At 44.0% G+C, this 7,432-nt stretch overlaps 1 protein-coding gene across 1 annotated transcript in view; it reads right to left on the reverse strand.

Moving 5' to 3' along the window:
• Positions 1-7,432, reverse strand: part of CDH4 (cadherin 4, type 1, R-cadherin (retinal)) — a 182,406-nt gene that overhangs the window by 164,014 nt on the left and 10,960 nt on the right. The gene's annotated exons all lie outside the window — the stretch shown is intronic.

Here is a 7,432-nt window from a genome sequence, read left to right on the forward strand (position 1 = left end):
AAGAGGACTTTGAAGCACTTACTGATGACGTTTAAAGACTACAGCCTTCAGTATGGATTATATCTCAACATAAAGAACACAAAAATCCTTGCAACTAGACCCCTGGACAACATCATACTAAACAGAGAAAATAAGTTGTCACGGGTTTTATTGTACTTGGATCCACAAACAACACCCATGAAAGCAATAGCCGAGAAATGACATATTGCATTGGGCAAATCTGTTGTGAAAGAAATCTACATGGAGATAAAAAGCAAAGATGTCACTTTGAGACTAAGATGCACTTGACCCAAACCATGACCTTTTAAGTCACCTCATATGCAAGTGGAGGCTGGACAGTGAATAAAGAGTGAAGAATTGATGCCTTTGAATTACGGTGTTGACGGAGAATACTGAATAGATCATGGATTACTGTTATTGTTAAGTGCTGTTGAGTCGGTTCAGACCCATAGTGACTCTGTATAGGGTTTCCGTGGAGCAGCTGGTGAGCTTGAACTGCTGACCTTGCAGTTCAAACAGTGTTGCAGTCTGGTGCATTAACCACAGCACCACGCCAGGGCTCCGTGGATTGTTGCTGTTGTTATTAATTGCCATCGAGTTGATTCTGACCCATAGCGACCCTGTATAGGGTTTCCGAGGAGCAACTGGTGAGCTTGAACCACTGATCTTGCGGTTCAAATGGCTTTTTAGTCTGATGCATTAATCCACATCGCCACCCCAGGACTCCATGGACTACCAGAAGAATGAACAAGTCTGTTTTGGAAGTAGAGCCAGCATGTGCCTTCGAAGTGAGGATGGTGAAACTTTGACTCATGTACATTGAACATGTTATCAGTAGGAAACATCCCTGAGGAAGGGCATCATGCTTGGTAAAGTAGGGGTCAGTGAAAAAGAGGAAGACCCTTGTTAGGGTTAAACTGTGCTCCTCCCTAGTATGTGTTTGTTTGTCTGGCCATGAGTCTCGGGGTTTGGTGGCTATGTAACGATGCAATGTGGTAGTTATGTCATGGCGCCCATGATGTGATCTGACCTAATAAACCAGTAAGAGGATTAAGTGGGGGATGTTGTTGCTGTTGTTAAGTGCCATCGAGTCAGTACCGACTCATAGTAACCGTATGTACAACAGAACAAAACACTGCCCAATCCTGGGCCAATCTCACAATCATTGCTACTCTTGCACCCACTGCTGCTGCCACTGTGCCAGTCCATCTCGTAGGGGCATCTTCCTCTTTTTCGCTGACCCTCCACTTTACCAAGCATGATGTCCTTCTTCAGTGACTGGTCCCTCCTGATAACATGTCCAAAGTATGAGAGATGAAGTCTCACCTTCCTGGCTTCTAAAGAGCATTCTGGGTGTACTTCGTCCAATACAGATGCGTTCATTCTTCTGGGAGTCCATGGTGTTTTTAATATTCCCTCCAACACCATAACTCAAATGTAGCAATTCTTTTATGGTCCAACTTTATGTATTCATTGTCCGACTTTCACATGTATATGAGGCTATTGAAAATACCATGCCTTGGGTAAGGGCCATCTTTGCTCTTGAACACTTTAAAGAGATCTTGTGCAGATTTGCCTAATGCAAATATGTCATTTGATTTCTGGACTGCTGCTTCCATGAGCATTGATGGTTGATCTGAGAAAAATGAAGTCTTTGACAACTTCAATCTTTTCTCCATTTATCTTGATGCTGTCTATTGGCCCAGTGGTGAGGATTTTTGTTTTTAGAAAACAAAAAAAAGGGTGGCTGCAACATCCTTAATCCCCTTGTAGCCTTGATCCCCTGTAGAGAGAGTTTCCCTGGAATGTAACCAGAACCATCTCTTATTTACTAGAGATACAAGGCGAGACAAGTGAACTGAGACTAGAGGGCCCACTACCCCCAAGAATGAAGAGCAGGGAGTGGAGTCTACCCTTTGAACCTGGGTCTCTGCTGTGAAGCTCCTAGATCCAGGGAAAGGTTGATGTCAACACATGGGGATTTCCAAGGAAGGCTGAGCCTACAGATGCAGAACAGAGACAAGGGTCTTTTCCCAGCGGCCACATTGAGGGAAAGCCTGGAGTAGCACTGTGGGTTAATGCGCTGGATGGCAAGGGTGATTTGAATCGCAAGGTCGGTGGTTCAAGTTCACCAGCTGCTCCTTGGAAACCCTACACAGGGTAGCTATGCATCCGAACTGACTTGATGACATTTAACAACAACTAAATTTTGAGAGAAAAGATTCTTCACAGAAGTACTAGATAACTAAGGTAACGGTCAGTGAGGTGGGCAGGCCTGGGCAGCACCACTGTATGCCACTGTCAGATGGCCACGAACAACGTCAACAGCAGTTCCATCCGGGCATGATTTCAGCTACAGCCTCCTGGCTTTGGTACTCAGGTCCAAAATTCTCTAATTTCTATGCAATTTCTTTTTCACCCATGGATAATAAGGCTTTTACTTAACTTTGAAATATATGGGGAGTTTCCAGTACTCTCTTTTGCTATTGATTTCTAGCCTAATTGCTCTGTGGTCAGAAAAACAAACCTTTGAGCGTGTTGAGACTTGCTTGAAGACTCAGCATATGGTAAAAAATGGAAACCTTCTGTGTGTGCTTGGCAATAATGTGTATTTAGTGATGGCTGGGTTCTCTGTTTCCTAGGGCTCAGTAAGGGCAATGTTGCTAATTTTACAGTTCTCATCTTCTGTCTCCTAACTAACTGGCCTTTTGTCCGCTTATCCTGTTACCTACTTAGAGATGTGTGTTACAGAACTGCCATGGAGGGCGTCTTTAGCTATTTCTTCTTCAGTTCTATCCATTTTTACGTGAATATTTTGAACTTTTGCTATTAAGTGCATACTTAAGGCTGTTTTGTCTTCTTGGAGACTAGAAATGATGATCATTATCAAGTGTACCTCTTCATGTCTTACGATGGTTTTTGCCTGACAATCTAGTTGAGCTGGTAGTCATTGGGCCACCACCAGCTCTTTTCTGTTTAGTGTTTCCATAGGATTTTATCCTTGTATATTTTAGACAGATCTCTTATGGACTGCATATAGTTGAACTTTTTATTATTCAATCTGTCAGTCTGCTTGGTGCATTAACCCATAGCGCCACACCAGGACTCTATTTGTTACTGTCGTTAGGAGCCATCAAGTCGGTACCGACTCAGCAACCCTATGCACAGCAGAATGAAACACTGCCTGATCCTGGGCCAAACTCACTGCTGTTGCCACACTTGAGCCCATTGATGTTGCCACTTGGCCAATCCATCTTGTTGGGGGTCTTCCTCTTTTTATCTGACCGTCCACCTTACCAAACATGATATCGTTCTCCAGCTCCTGGCCCCTCTGACTCCATAGTTACTATAAAATCTAGAGTTCTGGTGTGCCGCTGTAGGATAAGTACTACACTGCAATGTCAGTTTGAACCAAAAAGTTGGAGGTTCAAACTCACCAGCTGCTCCTCTGAAACCCTACACAGAGTTGCTAGAAGTTGGAACGGACTCGACGGCACTTAATAACAACAACTATAAAATCTATGCCTGATAACTTCATTACCTGGAGCACATCTGGGACCTATGCTGTCCTTTGCTGTTTATCCTGATTTGCTCTGATGTTATCTTGCTGTCTTCTCAAGAGCCCAGCTATTTTCAGATGAGTGCCAGACATTTTATATGAAGGAATATAGAACTATAGAAAGGCATTAGTGCTGATATACTCTACCAGCGAAGATTTAAATTAGCTTCTGGCAAGCTACTAGGAACAGTAGCAATCTCTCATAATCTCATCCATTTATAGAGACTGGCAGTGTTTGAACTCGGGCATCAGACCCTGTAGGGGAATTTGTTCTTTTGTTTTACCGTAATTTCTAGGGTGTAGTCCTTTGGGTTCTTAATCCCAAGGATGGTAAATTAACAGAATTCCAATTGCTTTAAATGACCACAGACTCTACATTTTGCTTCCTTAGTCCTACAAGGGTATTCCAGAGCTACTCTGATCTTGGCTTTCACCACTTCTAGACTTGGTAGGTCCACTGCTGGGCTCATGTCTCTGGGTATTTTGATTCCAATAGATCTCAGCACTATGATTCTTCATGGTCTCCTTAGCTCTCTGATACTTTAATACAGACTTTTTTTCTTTTTTGATATAGTGTTTCTAGTCCCTCCTGAAGTGAGAGTCCCCATCCTTCTTTTTAATCCCCATGACACAGAATTTGGACACTGATACGATTATTATCCTTATTTTTCAGATGAGGGAAATGAGATGCAGAGAGGTAACATTTCTTGTTCAAGGTTACTCTGGCATTCTGGACCCGAAATATAGGCTCTGAGCTATCATGATCTATCTATCTATCTATCTATCTATCTATCTATCTATCTTTATATTTTTTAATTGTGAGCGGAGTGATAGTTTACATGGGAGAACATCAGCTTTATACTAATCCTATCTTGTTTTTTGTTTCATTGCAATGACTACAGTCCCCTCCATGCATCATTGTTAAATAAAGCATTTGCTTTATTCCATTTTTTTTTACATACACTGAAGCACTCAGGAATATATAATCATTTAAACAACCAAAGGACATACCCCCCGGCCACCAGCACACAGCCCCTCTCCCTCCTTGAGTCTAGAGTCCCCAGCCGCCCCATCTCTCCATGTCATCATCTCTGCCTCCATCTCTGGCTTCACTGCTTCGCTGGATAGGGTCTCTCATTCCGCTCTTCTCCCTTGTACCTGCTCTATTGATGCATCATACGTATGTGAATTTTCCCAGGCAGGATAAGCTGTCCCTGGGCTCTGCAGACATCCTATTACGATGCACCCATATCCTGCACCGTAACCTCCTCAAGGAGACCAATGGCGTTTGTATTCATTGCTGTACCCACGATACCTGGTGCAGATGAGTTTGGGGAATGAACTGAGTGCTTTTATTGTCACTCCTGTTTACCATCTGCTGTCTGCCTTTCAGAAATAAACTTCATGAAGGTGACAGCTACTGTGTCTTGTCTTGCTAGGTGCTGGGGTGTGGGGACATTTCAGCTCATAGCAACCCATGTGAAAGAGTAGAGTTTTCCAGGATATAGTCCACCAGGTCTGTCTCCACAGAGCCACAAGGTGGGTTCCAACCAGGAACCTTCTGTTTAGTGGTCAAGTGCTTAGCTGTTCCTCCACCAGGGCTCCTGAGAGCTATATCAATCCTGTTCAACTGCCGTAGCTTCAGCACCTGAACAGTGCTTGGAACCTAACCCAGGCACAAATGTTTGTTAAAAAAGTGAACAGAGTAAGAGCTGGGCTTTCTAGGTTCAAACTGAACAACTTGGGGAAAAATCCCATCGTTTGTGAAAAATGGGGATCGGACTTCCTTCCTTGCGGCCTGGTTACAAGTTCTTGTCATCTTCCTCTCCACAAAAAGCGCTGTGACTGTGATCCATCTTATTCCTCTTTTTGGCACCCCCCCCCACTCTCTTTTGCAGCTTCCCACCACAACCTCACTGCTCACGTGGCCCTGACTCTCTGACACCTCTGCCCAAACAGCAGGCCGAACAACCAGCTTTTCCATGACAAGGTCAAAAGAAGGTTAAAGCTCCAGACGGACTATGAATGTCTAGTGGTTTCCTGGGACACCCTGTGACTGCTCAGATATAGGAGGGGTCTTCAAAACGTTCATAGAAATATTTCATTTTCTTTTAATTCCATTTTCCCATGAGCTTTTTAAAGTCCTTGCCTGTATTTTCGGCTTTCTTTGCAAATCATCTTTTTGGAGTTTTCCTTTGAGTTGTGAGCCCAAGTCTCCCTTCCCTCTTGCTCTCAATGGCCACAAAGCAATCCCTGGGTGGACTGTGTACAAGAAGCCTGTAATTGTGCCTAGACTGTGTGGCCACCCAGCGGCTGGTGGAGAGGTACTACACACTTGTATCCTGTGATCCATCTGGGAAAAAGACAAGCTCATTTCAGTCTGAGGTCTTCTCTTCTCTAGAACAAGACTATACCGCATCACAGACTCCCTCTCGCCTACCACTGACCCACGTGCCACGGGTGTGCATTTGGAGATATTGTGATTCTATTTCAAATACGCAGATATACCTGAGCACCTGCACCCCAGCCTGGTCAGTACCCAGCTCCTCCAAGGCACTGACCATGAGCTTGGGTTAGAATTCTCACTGGGCTTTCCTAGTTGAGTGGCCCTGTTAAGTCATTGGGGGCCCCTGAGCCTCAGCCCCTTATTCAGTAGAAATGGTCCAGAACAGGTGGCTTTCTTACCCAAGAAGTGGATTAATGCATCTGTAACCAAAGAGTGGGCACGTGATGCTGGCCTTATTGGTGATGGTGCAGGGAGGGGACGTAGGGCTAGAACATTTAGGGAAGAGCTACTGGAGGGATGGGGATCTCAACTCCAAAGATTACAGTGTCTCTGTTTATCTGGAGTGAACAAGGTTAACATGGACCGCCTGCCCCTTCTAACAAGATGAGGAAAAAGCTTGAGAAATCTGGGATCTTGCTGTGGTACAGAGAGGCTACTAATAATAGCTGTGATACAGTAATATAAATATGTGCACATAAATTACTATTCGGATCAATAACCCGACTTGTAGGGCCTAAAACTGTGACAAGCACATCAGTAAGATGCTCCTTTTCATCCTCTGTGGGGTTGGGTTCCTGCCAGGGTTACTACCTGACCCACTTCAAAGAATGCTCTGCACAACCTTAGGTAGTGGGTATTACTCATTTCCCATCATGCTCTCCACAGCCCTAGTTTGTTGCTGTTATTAGGTGCCATCAGGTGGGTACTGATTCATAGCAACCCTATGCACAACAGAATGAAACACTGCCCAGTCCTGCACCAACCTCACAATCATTACTATGTTTGAACTCACTGCTGTTACCACTGTGCCAATCCATCTCATTGGCCGTCTTCCTCTTTTTCTGTGAGGCCCTCCACTTTACCAACACCATATCCGTCTCCAGGAACTCGTCCCTCCTGACATGTCTGAAGTATGAGAGACAAAGTCTGGCCATCCTGACTTCCAAGGAGCATTCTGATTGCACTTTTCTTCCAAAATAGACTGGTTTGCTTTTTTGGCAGTCCATGGTACTTTTAATATTCTCCTCTAACATCGTAACTCAACTTCATTAATTCTTCTGTGGTCTTCCTTACTCACTGTTCAACTTTCACTTGCATATGAGTGACTGAAACTACCATGGCTTGGGTCAAGCGTATATTAGTCCTCAAAGTGACATCTTTGCTCTTCAACACTTTAAAGAGGTTTTGTGCAGTAGATACGCTTACTTCATTGTTTGATTTCCTGACTGCTGCTTCCATGAGTGTTGATGGTGGATCCAAGAAAAATGAAGTCTTTGACAATTTCAATCTTTTCTCCATTTATATATAAGGATACAGTTTATTGGTCCAGTGGTGAGGATTTTTGTTTTCTATTCATTGAGATGCAA

The sequence above is a fragment of the Chrysochloris asiatica genome, unplaced genomic scaffold, assembly GCF_000296735.1.
Source record: "Chrysochloris asiatica unplaced genomic scaffold, ChrAsi1.0 scaffold00238, whole genome shotgun sequence".
In the NCBI taxonomy this organism is placed as follows: domain Eukaryota; kingdom Metazoa; phylum Chordata; class Mammalia; order Afrosoricida; family Chrysochloridae; genus Chrysochloris; species Chrysochloris asiatica.